Below are 22,753 nucleotides of genomic sequence, written 5' to 3'. Positions count from 1 at the left end.
GGAGGGGTAGAGCGAGGGTGTCAGTGGTCGGAGATGGAGTGGCTGCGACGATGGGGGTGGGTGGGGGGCCCAGCATTGGACTTTCTGCCATAGCAGGGCCTTCGAGCTAGCCGCAGCGTTGGACGTTCCTGTTAGTCCCACAGATCATCACGGATCACCATCTCTCTCTCTCCCTGCTTTGCCTACGAGTCTCCCTTCTATGGTGATGCCGTGTCCCAACGGTCGATTGGGCAGGAGCCAAGGGAAGCAAAGAGGGATTCGAGTGGTGAGGTGGAGAGGACAAGAGGGTGGGTTGGGACAACAAACAAACATATTCATAGCAATTCTCAGACTTCAAAAACCTTTATATATAGCAAAAAGGAAGAATATTGTTACTTTGATCTCCAACATGAATTTAAAAAATAAAATTTTTATTAATAGATATTGAAAAAAAAAAGATTTTTCTTTATCATTTTTTTTTATTATTTTTTATTAATAAAAAAATCTTCTTTACTATTTAGAGGTGAAAATAAAATTTAATGAAGAAAATGAAGATGATGTGAAAAATAAAAGAGCTGAAGGAGAGCTGAAGGAGAAGCACAAGGATTCAAGTGGTGAAATGGAGAGAAGATAAAAGGATGGGTTGGGATAGTAGAACGTGAAGATGACTCAATCTCCTTCAATCTTTACCATACCTTTGGGACTCAACCCCAGTAGATCGTTGGGTTGTTCCCACTATAATAAGATAATCATATTATGTTTTTTTTTTGTAAGTACAATTATATCATGTTTATTAAGAACAAGAATAGCATATTTTTTTAATTTGAAGTTAAAACTGATGTTTAAAAATATTATTTGATGATAAATAAAAATAAAACTTTATTTTATATTTGTTATTTAAGTGGAGAACAAACTCGAGGTGAAAATTTATAATTTTTTTAATAAGAAAATGCTAAAAATTCTAATGGAAAATTGCAAGATATGATCTATCGTATCAATTCTTAATTCATGGAATATATATGGAATTCGATGGTGGATGAGGCCAGTGGCCTTGCGGATGGACTACTAATTGACCATGTCCTTGGAGACGATGTGGGCCTCAAGAGTGAAGTCGAAGCGTAGATCACAGATGTACAAGTGGGCTCTGGTACACTCGATCCATATGAGGTCCCGACTTTTTGAGAACATCTTGAACTCTATTATAACAGTGAAAAGGGAGAAGAGAGAACAAGCTTTAGAAGTAAAAAGCAAAGTAGATGGAAAGTCTCAATAAGGGCCTTAGTCTTGGACATCTCGAGAGAGAAGAGCTCGGAGCTGGAAATGGTGGCGAAAGGGGGGTGTCCTGGTCAAGGAACATGACGAGGCCCATGGCAATGGCGGTCTTGCTGATGCTGGGCTAGCTGGCAAGAAGGATAGTGCGGTCGGTGGTGGATGAGTTAGAGGATGAGGCTAGCAGTCTGCCCATGCCCTTGGAGATGGTGCGGGCCTCCAAAGCGAAGTGGCCCGTGGATGTGTGAGTGGGCATTGATACGCTCGATTCGGATGAGGTCCCGACTCTCCAAGAGTCTCTTGGGCTCTATCATGGTAATGAAAAAAGAGAAAAGAGAGCGAGCTCTGAAAAGGAAGAGCAAAATAAAGCAAAATGAATGCTAATACAGAAAGAGGTTGAGCGTTTTAGGAGGACTAGGCGGCAAAGAGGCTCATGAAAAAATCTAAATTTAGAAAAAAAATAAAATAGCTTATAATCCATGCTAGATACAAAATATATTTTTTAATTAATTTAATTATTTTAAAAATATATAAAATAAATATTAATAAAATAATAAAATAAAATATTTTTTTAAAAAAAATATATTTTATACATGGCATGGGGTTATAAGTTAGTAATTTAAATAAAATTGGGAAGGATGATGGAGTTTGCTACATGGGGAATAGTTTCCACGTACCATAATTTGATGGAAACCGGATTCCCAAGCTGCATTGGCGTTGGTCGCCATGTGGCCTAATGGCTACTCCCTCCTACAGGGCGAATGCCGAGCATGTGGATGATGATGCCTGCAAGGGACATGCACAAGGTGCATTGAATTTGGGCACATCTTAGCTGTGCCATTGCGATTGGGCATGGTTTGGTCCATTGCATCTCGAGGATTAACATGTTTTTGGGTACAAAGCAGATTTTGGGGTTTCCATTCATTTAATTTCCGTCTCTAAATGTCAATATCGGCTCAGTAGAGTCTGTGACGATTGATATTCTTTCCGATCACTACATATTTCAACACTCTATCGTAGATTCTCTTTATCTATATCCTACTCCGATCTGATAATTTTCATCATCTATCTAGGATTGAATCTTGAGATTTGATAATTTTTACTAACCGTCTAGAATTGAATCCTGAGATTTGATGGTGAACTTAAAAAGCCATCTACATATGTTTTATGTCTAATCATTCAGAACGATGTTTACATTTTCTATCTTATCGCAACTACTGATATAGAGTTAGTCGATACTTTTTTCTCAAATATCATCGATGCTCCTTCTGAAAAAAAAAAAGATTTAGGATGGACTTGTGAATTATTTCAATTACTCTTTCTTTTTCTACTTTTAGACTTCAATGTTTTCCATGTATTTGTGTAGCCATCCAAATAATATATACCATTTACACTTATTCTGTAGTTGGCTAGGTAGCTAATATATATTATAGTGTGATTGGAAAAATGGGATGACATTTTTATTGGCATATCCAAATGGGTGGAAGCTTGAAGAGCTCCACAATTTAAGTATATTAATTTATTATCTTTGGAGATCGATATTCTCTTATTCATTTATGATGGTATGTTTCTTATATAGAAACTTTATTCCTTCTTGTTATAGTTCTATACATGCATATAAAAAAAGAATATGGCTGCTAAAATTCTCATCGTTGCACAATACTCAAATCTAAAATATGCGGATGCAAATGGAGGGTTTTGATCGTGGGGGTAAACCTCATTTCATGTTGCACTTTTGTTTAATGGGATGGCTATTGCAAGCATTTATAGTGGCATATGATAGCTAATCACATCAAAAATATAAAGGCTTTTCTACTATAGATTCAAGTAAACTTACATCATATTGAAAAATGGATTTTATGAATAAAAACATGTTAATTAAAACTAATATGGGGATATGGATGTTTCTCACATATAAGGGGAATATAATTCTTAAAAATGGGCATTGTAATAGTGTCATTATTGTAATCATAATGCACGAATAACTGTAAATGTTTTATACATGGTTTTCTTATTCTGAAATTGTCTACGAGACTTTAAATTTATGCTTCCTACATGCCATGTCGCCATCTCCAATATGGGAACACGCTGGCAATATATTGTTGGCCTCTAAAACATTCTATGTGCACGACACCTGTCTATAAGACTATGGTTTAGATGTGCACGTGAAATGTCTGAGAGACTATGCTTTAGAAAAGCGTCAACAGCCTGGCCTTTTGAGGTATTTCTTATCACCATTCTGTCCGCTTGTGGACCATGGCAAATTAATACAACCTCGCTATCAAGTTGGACAAACTGTCTAACAATTGTATAATTGTCCTTGCCACAAGTTGATTTCTGCAATATGGGTCCGATAGAGGAGAGAAATTTCATTAGCCTGGTCTTAGGAGTGCCACTTAAACTGGAAAAATATCCCCTAGGACTAGAGGTGGAAGGAATAAGCCATGGAAGTTCTGCTTCAGAACATTCAATGGTCCATGGGTGGCCCAAAGCCCGTCAATTTTTGGGCCATTGCTGGATCCTGATAAGTCGTGGTGGGCCACTCGTAAAGTCTTAGCCACCGACCCAACCTCAATCCAGACACTAGACGACCCAAAACTTGGAGGTAGAAATTTGTGAACGCCTAGATGTGATGTTCTACAGAGACAAGGACCATGTAGCCATGGATGTCTAGGGATCGTTTCAACGATAGATATCAGACACGGTTCTGAGAATTATAACGGGAGAAAATCCACACTGAACTAAGCCTGGGTGTGAATCTCTCGTTTAGGACCTATTGAGATAAGCCAACTTCGGATCAAAACTCTACTACTTTATACAATCAAAGTTACTGTTTATCAACTTCCTCTGATTTAAACATCGAAGAGTCTCCGCCGGACACCAATTCGGCTTGTGTGGATGCTGTCTTGCAGATACTCGATACCGACAACAGGCGACGGAGAGTTAGCCGCAACAGATTGACGCATCAGATAGGGGAGAAAGACAACATTACATCATGACGAAATGCTAGACTGCAACCGGATCAGCAAGACACTCTTTCCACCGAGAAGAGGTTCCTCCCCCTTCTCCAGTAGCAGAGCCTAATTCCTCACATCCTGTGATCACCATGGATGTCTAGATTGCTGCACTCGTGCAGCAAATAAATGTTCTTATAGAGGCAGTCAAAAGCCTCCAACAACAGCAGACCCAGCAGCAGCAGTAGCCACCAGCGGAATAACCGGTGGCACATTCGGTGCTATCCAGGCACAGCCGTCGCCATCCGCGTGATCACCTTCTCCTTCTTTGGAGCGGCCATTTTGGCTCTCTCACCGAGATGAATGACGACATTCTCGGCACTCTCGCCGTACTGCCCACCATTCGTGGCATTCTTCTTCTTCCCATCTCGACTGCATTAGGAAAGGAAAACGGTCGCGAACACCTTCTACTTCTCCTTCAAGCTCGTCAGAGGGTTCTACCCCCAGAGTTTCTCAACAGCGTCAGTTCGATGAGTATGAGCGTAAGCTTCAAAAAATCAACTGCCGACTCGTCCAACTTCAGGTGGAAGATCGGAAGTCTTCCAATGACTACGACTTTCACACTGCTCAACCTCTACACATCTTGGACGAACCGATCCCATCTCGGTTCAAAATGCCGCAAGTGGAGCCATATGATGGTTTCACTGACCCGATTGACCACCTTGAGAGCTACAAGGCTCTCATGACAATTTAGGGGGCAACGGACGCCCTCTTGTGTATCGATTTTCCGACAACTCTTCGAAAAGCTGCTCAAGCCTGGTACTCCAGGCTTCAGTCGGAAAGCATATACTCCTTTGGGCAGCTAGAACATTCTTTCGTGGCTCACTTCAGCACCAATCGAAGGCCGCCACGAACCTCCGACAGTCTCTTCTCGATCAAACAAGGAAAGATTGAGATACTTCGAGATTTTGTGGTCCGTTTTCATGCAGCCACGCTTGAGGTCAAGGATCTCAATGAAAACATGGCCATATCGACCATGAAAAGAGATCTGAAGGGATCTCGATTCATATATTTTTTGGACAAAACTCTCCCTCGGACTTATGCCGAACTTCTGGAGCGTGCATACAAATATATACGCACAGACGAAAGAGCTTCTGACCGATGCCAGACAGAAGGCAAAGGTCAGAAGAAGAAGAAACAGAAGAAGAGAGGAGCTCCGACCGAATCGAGTCGGCCATCTTCTAATAAGCAAGCTTCGCCCCGATGACGGAGTCCAAGGCCGAGTTACAGTATGTATGACTCCTATACTCTTCTTTTTACTCCTCGTGCGCAGATCCTTATGAAAATTAAAGAAGCGAAATACCTACGACACCCTCCACCGATGAAAGCTTTGTCGAGGAACCGCGATCGAAGGAAGTATTGTCGGTTTCATCATGATCATGGTCACGATACCGAACAATGCATTCAACTCAAGGATGAGATAGAAGTCTTGATTTGACGAGACTACTTTGGAAAGTACCGAAGAAATCTGCTGACACAACTTCCTGCCGATCAACGACCTCAGCCGCAAACTGAGACGGCTGTAAATAATCAGCCGACTGCAGGGGTGATCAACATGATCTCCGGACGATCGAATTGGGAGGCAACTTTTGAAGAAGAGTCGGCGAAACGATGACGACTCAACAATGTAATAATTTTTTCGGAAGAAGATATTCGGAGAATTCAGACTCTCCATGATGATGCTGTTATTGTCTCGACAACGATAGTAAATTATGATGTAAAAAGAATCATTGTAGATAATAAAGTTCAACTGATGTTCTGTTTTACTCGACTTTCTTCCGAATGCGACTGCCGACTGACCAACTTAGAAGAGTCTCGACTCCATTGGTCAGCTTCACAGAAGATGCTGTCACAGTGGAAAGGAGAAATCTCTCTCCCCTTAACCATTGGAACAGAACCATAACAGAGCACTGTTTTCATAACGTTCATGATATTTCGAGTACCTTCAACTTATAACGCCGTACTCGGACGACCTAGGCTTAATGCTCTCAGAGCAGTAGTTTCGACATATCATTTATTAGTCTGCTTCCCGATGAGATATAGGGTTGGAGAAATACGTGGAGATCAACAACTCGTCCGATGTTGCTTCCTTGTCTCCATCCAAAGTAATAAACCTGAAGACTTTTTGTCCGTTGACAAATTAGACCAAAGAGAGAATCAGAAGAGGGGTGAACCAGCTGAACAACTGGTTTCTATCCTGTTAAAAGAAGAAGAACTCGAGAAAACGATCCAAATTAGATCGCAGCTACCCGACTTAGAGCAGCAACAATTAATAAAATTGCTCCAAGCCAACACCGATATTTTTGCTTGGTTGGCTACCGACATGCCCAGGATCCCTTCAGAAATAATAACTCATCGACTTAACATCAACCCAAATGTTAAGCCGGTGAGACAGAAGAAGTGATCTTTTGCTCCTGAAAGACAAGAGATCATTGATGAAGAAGTCAACAAACTCCTCACAGCAAGCTTCGTCAGATAAGCTACATATCTCGACTGGCTCATCAATATGGTGATGGTAAGAAAAGCCAATGAAAAATAGAGGATCTGTATCGACTATACCGATCTGAATGAAGCTTGTCCGAAGGATAACTTCTCATTGTCGAAGATTGATCAATTGGTTGATGCGACTTCTGACCACCAATTTTTGAGCTTCATGGATGCCTTCGCTGGATATAATCAAATCCGCATGGCATCAGAAGATGAAGAACACATGACTTTTGTGACCGCAAAGGCATATACTGCTACAAAGTAATGCCTTTCGGTCTGAAGAATGCCGGCGTTACCTACCAAACAGTTCGTCAACAAGATTTTCAAGATGCAGATCGGACAGAATATAGAAGTATATGTGGACGACATGCTGGTGAAGAGTCTCCAAACTTCAGATCATGTTCGAGACATGGAGGAAGCCTTCGGCATACTCCGACGGTATTAGATGAAGTTAAACCCGACCAAGTATGTGTTTGGAGTAACCTCCAAAAAATTGCTCAGATTTTTTGTTTCACAATGAAGAATGGAGGCTAATCCCAAAAAAATAAAGGCCATTATCGACATAAAGCATCTAAGTTCAAAGAAAGAAATACAACAACTCAACGGAAGGATTGCCGCACTCAGTCAATTTATTTATAGGTCGGTCGAGAGATGTCTATCATTCTTCAAAACTTTACGACAGATGAAAAACTTCTCATGATCGGATGAATGCCGACAGTCCTTCGAAGGCTTAAAAACCTATTTGGCTTCTCCACTTTTGCTTACAAAACCAAAGAACGGAGAGACATTGTATCTCTACTTGACGACTTCAGTAGAAGCGGTTAGCTCGGTGCTTGTCTAGGAGAATGAAAATTGAATCCATCGATTGATCTACTACACCAACAAAGTACTTCATAATGCCGAAGTCCGATACTCAAGAACAGAGAAAATGATCTACGCTCTAATCATATCAGCACAACGACTTCGTCCTTACTTTCAAGCACATCCAATTGTGGTCACCGTTGAAGGCGATCTTACATCGACCTGATACGTCAGGTCGGATGACGAAGTGGGCAGTGAAGCTTGGCGAGTTCGACATACAATATCATCCACAACCGTCTATGAAGGCACAAGTTCTGGCCAACTTTGTCACAGAATGTACAATATCCGACAATACGCCAGAAGATACAGATGATAATACAATAAAGGAGGCTACGACTCCCAACCCCAACCTAAGGTCGACTTGGGTGCTGCATATTGATGGAGCATCTAATGCACAAGATAGTAGAGCCGGCCTTATACTTACAAATTTTGAAGGGATAGTCACTAAATACATCCTTCGATTCAACTTTAAAGCCTCAAATAATCAAGCCGAATATGAAGCACTTTTAGCCGGCTTGAAGATAGCCAAGGAGCTTGAGATCGACAGTTTGAAGGTCTTCACCGACTCACAACTGATTGCTGGACAAGTTAAGGGTGAATTTGAAGTTCGAGACCCAACTATGATGAAGTACCTTCAGAAGGTGAAAAATATTACAGCGAGCTTAAAATATTTCGAGATCTTTCATATTTTCAGAATCGAAAATACTCGGGCTGACATACTTTTACGATTGGCTACTACTGCTTTCAACTCGCTGGGTTGGACATTCGTTGAATACCTCGAACAGTCAAGCATCGATAAAATTGAGGAAGTATTGTAGCTCACTATCGAACCAAGCTGGATGTATCCGATCATCCAATACCTGACCGATGGGATCCTTCCTGCAGACTCTTCAGAAGCTAAATGACTCCAATGGACAGCCTCTCAATATGTGATGATGAATGGTCATCTCTACAAAAGGTCCTTCTCTCTTTTCTTGCTAAAGTATTTGGGACCTACAGATGCCGACTATGCACTTAGAGAAGTACATGAAGAAAATTACGGAAATCACTTGGGGGACAAGTCTCTAGCTTATAAAGTCTTGCGACGAGGATATTATTGGCCCACCATGAAAAAAGATGCAACTAAAATCATTCGAAGGTGTGAACAATGTCAAAAATATGCAAATATACAACATCAACCGGCTAGTCAGCTGATATCAATTGTAGCACCATGGCCCTTCGTACAATGGAGGATCGACATACTTGATCCTTTTCCCCCGGCATCTGGTCAGAGGTGTTGTGGTTCTAATAATGTGGAGGGCACCAATAGTCCCACATCGGTTGTGAGTCAAGGAGAATTCGTGCTTATAAGGAGAAAAAAATCTTTCCCACGTGAGGCACCTTTTAAAGGATAAAATCGTGAGGCCCATGGGCCATAGCGGACAATATCTTACGTGATGGACCGAGCCCTTGTCTGCAACAATGGCACGTCAGGTAGGGGTCGAGATCAGCCTCAATTCTCTGGGGCTGAGGTCCACCTTAGCTGACTGTAGGGCTCCTCGGACTATACACATCGGAGTCCTCCTTGACTGAGAGGCTCTGTTGTAGTTTTAATAATATGGAGGGCACTAATAGTCTCACATCAGTTGTGAGTTAAGGAAGACTCGTACTTATAAGGAGGAAAAAATTCTTCTCATGTGAGGCACCTTTTAAAGGACAAAACCATGAGGCCCATGGGCCAGAGCGGACAATACCTCACATGATAGGCCGAGCTCTTGTCCGCACATTCGGTCCCGAAGTAAAGAGACATCCACATCCGGACTCGATTGGGATTCATCAGTTGGATTCTCCGATCGATCGTCCTGAGAAAGAGAAGTCCTAGCCATAAGAACATCTCTAAAGAAGATGAGGATTCTAGGGAAAGACTCAAAAAGAAAAACGAACTTGACCTGAAAGTTGGGAGGAATAATCTCAAACGTTGGGGCAACAATCCGACAGAGTCCTAGCACCAAAGACTGCGAAAAGTAAAAATTTGACTTAGAGTGACCCTATATATATAGGATCCCGCAATGATCAAGATGAAGGCGGTCAAATCAAAGATCTACCAGATGATGACAAATGGTAACATCTGGACTGACCATTGACTGGACGGTTCGACATACTTGCCCCAGATCAAGACACGTCATCTCTATTCGCATGAACAATTTTGACCCAATAACATTCGAACACGTGGTACAAATCTACTTGTCAAAATCATATCGTTTGATGCCAATCGACTTTTCAAAACTACGCCTGACACTGACAACTGATATCTGATCGATCGATCAGTGTGACAGATGATCGTACCTACCAATACGATAAAATAGCCGATCATCCATATCTCGGAGAAAACGACACCAAAATCGGGTCTTGATGTGATAGAATTCTCTTCATCCAACGTGATAAACCACGTGACAATCCACACGTCGGCTCACCTTGGACTTGAAAGTGGAGGGCAACTGTTGGGGTAAACCAACCGACCCTCGACTTTGATCACTACGACTCCGACAATGCATCGATCGAATAGATAGTACTGATTCTTCATCGACTGATCAAGCTAATTGTGCCGACCTATTGTCGGCTAATCAACTAGGATCGATTGACCGACTAGTATTCGACTACCACCGATCGACAGCAGACGACTTAGACCATCGACATGCATCGGCATGATAGAGCTAATAGCCGATGAGCCGATATAAAGTCGGTTATACCGACATATGGTCGGCAATCTGCTCAACATATCATAACCGTCACGAATGGTTATCGACTATGTTGCGGCTATTAAAGAAAAGTAACACCCCACTAATTCTATATTTATGATCCGATAATTTAGTGCTATAAAAAGCGGAACCATGTGCTCGACGATTACACCAAAATCACCTATAAAAAAGGGAGGTAAGTGAACAGTAGGGATAAGCCAACTTTGGGCCAAAGCTCTACTATTTCATACAATCAAAGTTACTGTTCATCAACTTCCTCTGACTTAAGCATCGGAGAGTCTCCGTAGGACATCAATCCGGTCTGTGTGGACGCTGTCTTGCAGGTGCTCGATACCAACGACAGGCAACGGGGAGTTGGCCACAACAAGAAGAAATTCATAGTGATCGCCATCAATTACTTTACCAAATGGGTGGAAGCTGAACCTCTGGCACAAATCACTGAAAGCAAGATGGAAGACTTCATTCAAAAATCTATCATTTACAGATTTGATTTGCCGCACACCATCATCACTGACAATGGTCGATAATTTGACAACCAAAATTTCAGAGAGTTCTGTGCGAAGTTTCATATTACGCACAAACTTACGTCGGTCGGCCATCCATAGTCAAATGAAGAGGTGGAGGTAACCAACCGAAGAATCCGACATGGGCTAAAAATCCGACTGAATGAAGTCAAAGACCTCTGGATGGAAGAACTATATCTGATCTTATGGACATATCAAACGACTCCCCGCACATCGATCGAAAAATCTTCCTTCAATTTGGCTTATGGGACAGAAGCAATGATACCGCTCGAGATCAGATTGTCATCAACAAGAGTGAAACAATATAGTGAACCGAACAACTCTGAATGTCGGAGAGCCGACTTAGATCTCCTTTCAAAACTCCGACGGCAAGCTCAAGTTCGGATAATTATATATCGGCAAAGGATAGCTCGCTATTATAATGCAAGAGTTAAGCCGAAGGTCTTCCGACTAGGAGATTTGGTCTTAAGAAAGGCAGAAATCTTCAAATTCTTAGATAAAAAAAACTATCTCCGAACAGAGAAGGACCTTACGGAATATCTGAAACTCTTAGATCGGATGCATATTGACTAGAAACCCTCGAAGGATCGGCGATTCTCCGAACATGGAATGCTGACAATCTGAAGATGTATTATCAATAAAATCATTGATATGTACATTATTTAAAATACAATCAGAATTTTAGAATCACAAGTTTTTGACAAGTTTTATCAACTACTGGCTATATGTCAGCTTTCATTGCCAAAGCCGAACTATCTGCTGTACTTTGACACGAAGTTTATTTCAGCCCCCACTATAAAAATCAAAGAATCAACTGCTTCGATGATGACTGTATTTCGGTTCTCCTGCAAAAACCGACATACCGACTATAATCTCAATCGACATCGACTATACATGTTTTTACTGCAAAAACCGTACTGTCGATTATATCTCGGTTCTCAATGTCGGCTCTCCATTATAAAAGCTGACTATAGTTGAAAGACTAATATACCAACTTAGTCCCAACTAAGCAGAACGAAAATGTCAAAATGATTAAAGTCGGATTGAAATTATATCGACATGGCTATAGCTAGTCGAAGGATATTCGGCTTGCCATCGATTATCAAATAATCCGATGTATAAACCCGACCCGACCAAGTGTCGGGTATTAGATATTCGACTTACCACCAAAGTACATCAAGGACTACGCGACTAACGGATATTCTACGAGTCTTACTGAATGATCGGATCACCGATCAATATTCGGTGGTTACTTTACATTGTAGAAATTCAAAAAATAAGAGTTCAAACTTAGAAATATTTTCATTCATTGTCAACAAAGAGTTACAAATTGGATCGAAGTCTGACTACAAGTATTAGACTACAAAAAAAAGGAGGCAAAATACACCGACTAAGCTTCATCACCGTTCTTGTTCCTTCACTCGGGGGTAGCATCATCGACTCGAACGATTGCATGCCTGCTCGGTGCTTCATCTTGAGTCGAAGCAGCTTCTTCTTCAGCAACCCTATCTTCGATCCTGAAGGGACGATGCTGCTCAAGTCGAGGCTCAGGTATAATTTTTTGACCGTATTTCGGCCGTCTTCATACCCGACGCAGTATGAGTAGAAGCCACTTTCGAGGATCTTTTCCTTAAATTCTTTCGAACTTCAAAAATCCTCGACTGTCTGACTCAATGCCTCTCTTGCCGACTCTGCTTCTGCCTTTGCCAAGTCAGTATTAGCTCGAGTGGAAGATAATTCTTCTTCGACCAGTGCCAACCTTTCCAAGCTGGACCGATGACGTACACGTTCGGCTTCGAGTTTCTTGATGCATCCGTCTCGCTCCCGTCGAAGTCGATGGATAGAGTGCTTCTTGCTCTTGACCTACGACTCAAGAGCCAAAATAGCCTCGTGAGCTAACTTAAGTTCGGCCCCCGAGAATACCAAGTCATCAGTTAGTCGGAAAATCTCCTTCTGAAGTTTGGCTTCCCATTCCACCACCGACTTAAGTTGTTCGAGTGCAGCCGCTTTCTCAGTATCGACGGCTGCCACTTTATTCTTCTACGCACTATGGATATCGTTGAATTTCATACAGTCGGCCTCCAGGTCAGACATGTCATGGATCAACTGCAGACAGAAGATAAGTCGAGTTAAAAAAAGAAAAAGAAGAAGAAGAGTCTATCAAAGAAACTTACACCGATGATCGTCAGATAAAAGGACAAAAATATCTCGACCACCAATCGTTTCCTCCGATGCTCCCGATCAGCCGGAAGAAGAATAGCCTGGCACAATCGTTTGGCCAGTATAGAATTAACTAGGGTCAATTCATCGACAGGTACTTGAAGGTCGCAGTGAACCATATGGCCCTTCGATGCAATTTCTTCCATCGATGTCATCGGAGCTTTCTCCCGGTCTGTTGTCGGTGGCCCCATGTTTGAAAGTGAGGGAAAGCTTGAGTTTGGCTGCGCCCCAACTGAAGGAGCAACTGATGCAGCCGTAAATTGTTCGAGCTCTCCTGCCTCAGCCCGAACCTTCTCAGGTGGTGGACTACCGATGCTGTTTCAGTAGTTCTCCTTGCTGCCATTTCCTCGAACGATGCAGCAGGGAGCACTGTCGGGACCGACAATGCCCGGACTGGCTTGGGAACCGATGCCGATGGAGCATAAGGTTCCACAGCCGATGTTGAAATGCCGATTGGAGCTGGTGTTTGATGCCTCTTCGACGACCGTGAAGGTCCGACCTCAGACGATGTCCTCTTCTTGATAGCATGCTGACGAATGTCGGTGTTCGACACTCGCACCCTCTACTGCATGGCTGCAATTACAATGGAAGTCAGTACAATTTAGCAAGTAAAAAAAAAGTCAGAAATGACTGATCAACTATACTATACCTAGATGAGGGACCGAACTAAGGCCGGCGTCATAAAGGGCCTGTTTAGTTACAAGCTCTTTCTGTTTCAGGACCGTCATATCTTTCAGTCGGTGAAAGTCCCCCTGGTCGTCGACCTCTACTCGGCTATTGTCATTGGGACCGGTTCGTGGATCGCCCCAACGAGAAAAAAAACTCCAAGGAAGGGAAGAAGAAGTAAAGAAGAACTGGTTCTTCCATCCATGAATGGACGATGGAAGATCGATAATAAAGGATAGACCTTTTCGGAGGTTGAAAAACTACCACCCTCGAACCTTCGGATGAGGTCGGAGGACAAAGAAGGCTCGAAAAAGAGAAGGACGAGGTATGGTCGGTAATATCCGACACAGCAATGCAAAACTAATTATCAGCCGGATCAAGTTCGGTGCCAACTGAGCCGGCAAAGTCCGTAATAATCCAAAATATTTTGGATAAATTTCGAGATCGAAAATTGAAGATCAGTCCGAAGATCTTCGACATAGAAGACCACTTGGCTCGAAGAAGGGTTATTCACCCGACCATCGGCTCCAGGGTGAAAAGTTAAAACTGCTCCGGGATACAAAACTGCTCCCGGAGCCGTTCAACATTCGGTCTTGAAAGTGAAGAGGCCTCTACATCCAGACTCGACTGGAATTCATCAGTCGGATTCTCCGACCGATCATCCCGAGAAGAAGTCCTAGCCATAAGAACGACTCTAAAGAAGACGAGGATTCTAGAGGAAAGAACTTAAAAAGAAAAACGAACTTGACCTGAAAGTTGGGAGGAATAATCTCGAACGTTGGGGCAACAATCCGACTAAGTCCCGGCACCAAAGACAGTGAAAAGTAAAAATTTGGCTGAGAGTGATCCTATATATATAGGATTCCTCAACGGCCGAGATAAAGGCGATCAAATCGAAGATCTATCAGATGACGATAAATGGCAATATCTGGACTGACCATTGATCGGACGGTTCGACGTACTTGCCCTAGATCAAGCCACGTCACCTCTATCCGTATGAACAACTCCGATCCAATAACATTTGGACATGTGGCACAAATCTACTTGTCAAAATTATATCGTCTGACGCTGAATCGACTTTTCGAAACGACGTTTGACACTGACAACTGATACCAGATCGATCGATCAGTGTGATAGATGATTGTACCTACCAATACGACAAAGTAGCCGATCACCCATATCTCGGAGAAAACAACATCAAAATCGGAACTTGATGTGACAGAAATCTCTTCGTCCAACGTGATAAACCACGTGGCAATTCACACGTCGGCTCATCTTGGACTTGAAAGTGAGGGACAACTGTTGGGGTAAGCTAACTTCGGCCCAAAGCTCTGCTACTTTATATAATCAAAGTTACTGTTCACCAACTTTCTCTGATTTAAGCATCGGAGAATTTCCGTCGGACATCAATCCGATCTATGTGGGCGCTGTCTTGCAGGTGCTCGATACCGGCGACAGACGATTGGGAGTTGGCTGTAACAGAATCGAACCCATTCTCAAAAAATGTATACTTCTAGTCAACAGGAAAAACCGCGGCCGATCAGATTTGGGGCCGGCTAGAGTCTAAACCAGACCATATAACCTATCTAGAGTCTGGATCCTGCATAGATTCTGATTTAAATGGAGCTCACTTATATCCCTATTTATTGGATTATTATTGGACTGGAGTCTTGTACGTGCACATATGTAAGAGATTATTTATTTTATTTTATTTTATTTTTTTGTTGGGGTGGGTGGGGGGGGGGGTGCCGCGGGGGTGGCAAGAGCTGATCCTTTGAAAAATATATTTTAATTCTTAGAAAGAACAACTAAAAAAATTGATAAAGGAACTGTGTTTTTCTCCGAAACTAAAACAGTTTTTTTTATTTCTCGGTACAAGAGAGCTAAGCCAAACTGGCAACTATATTGAGTTACAGCAGTACAATCAGAAGCCCAAACAAAAGCAAAATCCAGTGGAACTGCAATATCAACGTTCATACGTAATTCAGCATCAAGAGCTCTTGCTACAGCCCAGTCGGCAGCCTGATTTCTATCTTGATAGATGTGGGATATCTGGAATGCAAAGAACACACATTTCCATTGCCTTATATCCATCAATAATGGGGTAGTATGATTCTCTACGCGACTTCTTTGGACTCATTCCGGGTGTCTCATGTTTTCCGCGAGGCAAACCAACCGGCCGACAGCTTGGCTGGTCGTCCCTCCGATGGGTCCTTCTGGTCTTTCTACTCTCTTCCCTGCACCACTTGTTTGCTGGTCTTGGCAGACTTGGCCAGAGTATCCTTCTTTCGTTTTTAAGTTTTTCCTTTTCTCGGGTTCCCCCGCCCCGGCCCCCCCCCCCCCCTCCTCCCCCGGCATACCCAAAAAAAAAAAAAAAAATTTTGGGGTAGTATCTTCCAGTAAATGACCACCTACAAAAATATAAGAAACAATAGTAGAAGAATATCTCTCCAACTATACTTGTGATGGCTGAAATCGAGCTACAACGCATTTGATACCATCCCAAACAGTTGCAAGCTGAACAAATGATATACATTTAAAAGGTGAGATCCTACTGGCAGCCCATTAGACTGGACCACTGTGATCTTCAATCACATACCTAGCAGCAGCCCTAGGAGGAGCGGCCATGTCACTGTTGTTATGGTGGCTGATTGGCCAGAAGGCCTTGTAATGAGGCTACCCCAGCTTTTTTTTTTTTTTTTTGGTAAGAAGGTAGAGCATCATATTAGAGGAACCATAGAAGGTCTACAAAGTAAGAGAAAAACCCAAAACAGGCCCGAGATCTGTGTTGAATGCTGTTATACAAAAAACATTTATAATATAGAATAAAGCATCAAGTAAATGCATCGATCCTCCTCCAGAGATTTGGATATAACAGCATATGGAAGTAATATAGATAGAGAAGAAACTATAAATGTTCTTCAAATAATCCATCACAGGAGCCAAAAAACCTGAAGAAGTAACAGCCTTCTGAACATAAACATCGGGGCCCCAGTATAGACTGTGTGGCAAAGCAGCAGAGGGAAAGAGAGATGGTGGATTCAGACTGCTATACGCTGCACCCAGACAACATAAATGGAAAAACCATAGAATATAACACATAACATCTGTATGCAAGGAATTATTTGGCCGTATCAGCGGCGGCCTGAGATATAGGCAAGAAATTTGACAGAAACATAACAGCCAAAGTGAAACCAGGAGGTTGAGGTAAAATCTCAATCACTCAATAGAGAGCCAATGAATAACAAAGTGGAACCAGCAGGCCAGCATTTGGTGCACAAAGCTGAACATGAAATGCCTCAACAACATCATTATCCCTGGGAAGTGATATTTGTAATTCGGACAGGTAGATATAGCATTTGCATCCTTCTTTCCCCAAGAAAATTCCATGGGCAATATATAGCTATACAAACAAGTAGCTTGTAGATGATAGTGCCCATGCTGAACTAATGGGCAGTGTTCGTGCAAAGAAGCAGGTTCTATATTGTTTTTATGATGTTGAGTGCTCAAAAGCCGCATCACCTCAATATAGTCAAAGGAGATAGCCTCAAAGAAAACAGCAGAAGTATCCGGATGGCAAAGCCCCCACTTACCCCCTGCATATGAGTCAACATCCTCAACTCTCCTAGGTTGTCTAAATTGCCCTTCACTCCTGAAACAAAGAGTGTAGAGCAAAAAAAAAAAAAGCTATAGGAAATCACTGCCACAGAAGATAGAGACTCGGCAAGATTATAAATGTCTCAAGAAACCAATGCCATAATCATCTGCATAAGTAAATGAAGACAGACAGCATCAAATTCATCCATGGTGGACCACACAAAATCAGCAAATATTGCTTTATTTGCTAAGTGATCAGCCACCTGATTAGCTTCCCAATATGTACGAAAAGCATGAAAAGAATCAATAGCGTTTTTCCAATACCAAATTAAGGTCATTAAGAAGTGGATGATGGGTGGGAGATGCAGCTGAGTCTTTGATAATCCAGGAGATAACTGTGGCCGAATCACTACCCTCAAGCCAAATATTGGTGGCATGAAGCTCCTGAACAGCAGCCTAGATACCTAACCAAGCTGCATTCAATTCAGCAATAGGCACAGAAGTGGAAGATAACAATTTACCTCCAGCTCGAACAGCACAAGTATTGTGGTCCCTTATTACATAGGCTGCCGCAGCTTTATCATGAAAAATCGAGGCATCAAAATTGATTATCAGTGTGCCATAGGATGGGGGTAGCCAGGACACAATTGCAGAAGGCGCTATAGAAGGAATAGAAGAAGTACAACCACTCCAGTGCCTAACCGGCACACTCAGAGAAAGGTTAGATGTGAGTAGAGCATTAGTAGAAATCTGTGCATTACAAATGAGTTGCTGTGCAGAGTGTTGAACTTGGTTAAAAATTCTATGGCATCTAGACTGCTATAATAGCCTTCCCAAATGCACAACAAGCAGTTTCTTCCGCTGCTCCATCATGGAATTTGACATAAAATCAAACAATTTCGGCAAACTCAGCGATACAAACCCAACTTGGCACGTTTGGCACATCAAATTCCAATATGCTTGGGTAAAACAATAGATGACAATGACATGGTTGCAGTGCTCCACCTGTGATGTACAAAGATCACAATCTTGAGAAGTAAGATAAGCAACACTACAAGGAGCAAGAACCTCTTTGCATGGAAGCCTTCTCCATCCAAGTTGCCACCAAAATATTTTAACACGGGGTTGAAGGGGCATTTTCGAAATAGCTGCACAAGGAAAAGGAGGGACCAAATGTTGCTGAATAGGAAATAATTTAGCAATATCTTTTAATTTAGCAGAAGGCATCTGAGTGGGTCCCCAAACCAGTTGATCCAATCAGAATCTATGAGGAATGGATATTCTTCGAATCTGTGTCATCATTTCAGTAGAAAACAACGGTTGAAGCAGGTTCCAATCTCCAAGTTTGAGATGGTGAAATGAGCTGTCCCACTTTTAGATCAAGAGATTGTGCATCAATGTTCAAAAAAGTAGGTGAGACAATGAGGGGAGTAGTAGATATCCATGGGTGAGTGTAAACATTAATTTTTCACCAGATCTCAATAAGCATTGGAATTGAAATTGCACCTCGTGACCAGCATTACAAATTTTGGCCCAACTAGTAGAAGAGTGTTGTGGTTTGTGATAGTGCACCCAAGACCCATAGAAATGGTATTTAGCCTGAACTAATTTAGCACATAACGAGGTAGAATCAAGGCCACCTAGGTAGCTAATTTGCAAAATATATTATGCCTTCTACATATTAAGGAAGAGAGGCCCAATCCACCTGGCATTTTAGGCATACATACAACTTCCCATGATAAAGGATGAAAACCCCTATGATCAGAAGTATGTCCCTAAAGAAAAGCTCAGAATTTTCTTTCTAATTTCTGAAGAATAGTCAAAAGAATAGGGACTGAAGATAGCGCATAAAGGGAGATCAAGGACAAAACAGATTGGATAAAAGTACTCCGACCAACTAAAGATAGATGCTTTCACTTTCAAGCAGCAATTCTTGTATTAATTTTATTAAAGATAAATTGAAAATCTGATGGTCGAAGAAAATATCCAGATAAAGGGACACCCAAATATTGCCAAGCTGATTTTTTATCTTGAATATGAAGTAGTTGAATAATAGAAGCTTTAACATTTATGCACGGCTAAATGAGATATATGATTTGTCATAATTCACTGCTGGACCAAAATACAAACAACAAGTATGAATAAGTGCAACAATACAAGCAGCATTAGAAATGGTAGTTTGAGCAAGCAAAATACAGTCATCAGCATAAAATAAATGTGAGAAATGGAGTCCTCTACACGGCCTATATACTTTCAATAGTTGATATTGAATTGCATAATGTAAAAGCCTTGAGAGAAACTCAGAAAATAAAATAACTAAATATGGAGATAATGGGCAGCCTTGCCTAAGCCCATGAAAGGTGGGAAACCGTTCAGTAAGTGAGCCATTGATAAGTAAAGCCACATGTAGGGAGGAGATGCATCATTGAACATATTTCAATGGAGGATGAAATCCAAATTATGACAGGATCTACAAAAGAAAATTCCAACACACTCTATTATAAACTTTCTCCATACCAAGTTTTAACATCATCAAGCATTTAAACCGTATAGCTCGAGCAACAGAATGCATAAATTCCTATGTTAACATAATTGAAGAGGTTATGTGTCTACTAGATAGAAAGACTCTTTGCTCATCAGATATTAATGTAGAAAGTAACGGCTTCAACCTAAGAATAATAATTTTTGCAAGAATTTTATAGATAGTGTTGCATAAACTGATAGGTCAATAATCAGATGCAAACTTAAGATTTATTTTCTTAGGTATTAGCGTAATATAAGTATTAGACTAAGGTGCCAGAAGAGTATTTGAGAGGAAAAAATTTTGAACATAAAAAATTACCTCTAGTTTAATTAAGGGCCAATATTAGTGAAAGAAACATGGTGGAAAACTATCTGGCTCAGGAACTTTATCAGGATGCATGCTCAATGCCACAAGGATCTCATCCTCTATCATTGGCTGAATAAGGGCTTTATTCTGCTGTTTTGAAAGTTAAGATATCACACAAGGGTATTCAAGTGATGGTAAGATAGCCTTTTCAATCCATCTAAGAATAAAATGATAAGCATACAATCCTTAATAGCTTCAGGATCACTAAGAAGGTCTCCTTGAGAATCGATCAAAGAAACGATCCGATTTCTTCATGCAGCACAAATCTGTAATTTAAATTCATGCCTAACACATAAAAGTAAGCAAATCTCACAACTTGATGAGAGATAGCAACTGTAGCCCGAAAAGCCTCTCACTCGTCACAAAGCATAGCATGGTTTCATACTCTTAAGCCAATTGTGTGAGAATAATGACCTTTTCCCACTATAAATAGCGAACAGTAGATGTGAAAGTAAGATCTGATAAAAATAAAAACCTGATTTCTAGGTATGCAAGGCTTCTACAGCATAGTATTTATTACGAAGAAATGGATGAAGTTTTTTATGCTTTGAAACCAATAAGCATAGGGCTCCTTTGATTCAGCAAAGAAAATTCTTTCACTAGAATATTTTTTCTAGTTAGTTGATTCTTAAGAATATGATATTTTGAAAAATGATTTTGACATATTTGGTTGATCACAAAAAATTAACATATTTCAGAGTGTTTCATATTTGATTGAGCATTTACTTTATTGGGAAAGTTATTTAAAATACCCATTATATCCTTAATAAATAAAAAAAAAATTACTCATTTCTATTCATGGCTTTAAGGATGTTTCTGAAAAAATAAATTTTCAATTTCTTTCTTATTAAAAAGGCTAAAACTCATGTCTAATATGAATTTTTATGTTTCACGAAATATAAAAAGTGTACTCCGATATGAATGTCACTTTCCCATTTTTTTTAAAATTTTCAATAAAACAAAAAGGTTCTTTCATTTTTCTGTTGGCTACACTTCTTCTCTTCCATTACTATCAACCAAACGAGTCCATAATTTATAATGTTTAAAAGATTTCATGCAAACAATAGATATTATGAAGCTAGAGTCACTCCATCTAACTAAGAAAGTGCACGTGAAGCATGATTTTATAGGCAGACTATGCAATAGCTATATCCTAAAAGCATCAATAACCATGTAATCTTACAATGAACCACTTCTTGCCAAATATTTAAAACATACTTACCTTGTTTTCTCGCTGCACTATAATATTATTGATTATAATGATGCATAAATACGCATATAGCAGCAAATATCTCATTTTGTAATAGTGCTAAGTTGTACGTTACTTGTATAATTTATATTCTACCGTCTTCACATTTTTTTACGTTGTAAATGCCAACATCTCAACGATGAAGGGAGTCTTTGAAGCCTTTATGTTCACATTGCCTGGTGGACAAGCCTAAGCCGCATCATTCGTTCTGTTATGTACATCACAACAGGGTTTCAATAACATTGATATATCCAAATAAAACCCCTACGGATAGGTTATTTTTACTATAACAAAAATAATGACCCTTGTTATAACCAGTTCCATTCTTTGCTGGGCAAGCTGGAAAATAAACTAGTGGCCATCATAATTCCTGATATGTGTCATTATACATCAAAACACAATGAACACCAGCAAAAAATAGCATTATTTATTTAAATACCACCTATCAAATAAAACTTAGTTTAAAAATGCTGTTTTGTTCATATGAACAATGAAAGTGGGTGAATAACCATTGTAACCGACTAATAGTTATCTTAATATCATTATTTAAATTCTCGTTATCGATTACGAGGGAAATGGTCGCTACAAGTTGAGAATGTTCAGTGATCTAAATTTTATATGCAGTTCAGACCAGATTAGTTCTTAGGGGAAACAAAAGGTTGAGACCAGAACGGCAAGTGATATGGATGTGTGTCGGAGGAGCACCCACAAGTAGGGTTTTCGCTGGTGATAGATATCTTTATCGAGGTCAAGCTGCCACAGAGACGGGCTATGAGAACTAGCCAAAAAATCCAAAGGCTTTGACTTATAAGGGAACTGGACGGCCTATTCGGGGGGGCTCTCCGAACCTTTGGGCCGCAGATGCCCCAGTTGTCGGAGCGTCCTGCTGGGTCCTACTTTGCCTGATTCTCTTGTTATCTCTATCCTACCTGGCATAAACCCATTGGCCCGGGGAATTCCCGTGGACAGAGGGCTCATCCTAAGGGTAGGATACAACATAATGGGATCAGCTGTCTCAAGAAAACACAAAGCAGCGTAATGGTGTGAGGGAGAGACAGACGGGCGTGTTTAGATTCTGGGGAGGTAATCTCTCATCTGGCCATACTCATGCCAGGTGTCTCACGGAACTGCTGCCTTGGATAATTGAAAAGAGATATATTTGAATTTATTAAAAAAAAAAAAATCTATGTCTACATTCAGCTTATTTCACCAGGTCGATTTTTTGAAATTTTCTCCAAGCTTTTGAATCATCCTTTGCA

Source organism: Elaeis guineensis, chromosome 11 (genome assembly GCF_000442705.2).
Source record: "Elaeis guineensis isolate ETL-2024a chromosome 11, EG11, whole genome shotgun sequence".
NCBI classification, from domain to species: domain Eukaryota; kingdom Viridiplantae; phylum Streptophyta; class Magnoliopsida; order Arecales; family Arecaceae; genus Elaeis; species Elaeis guineensis.
Note: the sequence above shows the minus strand (reverse complement) of the source record.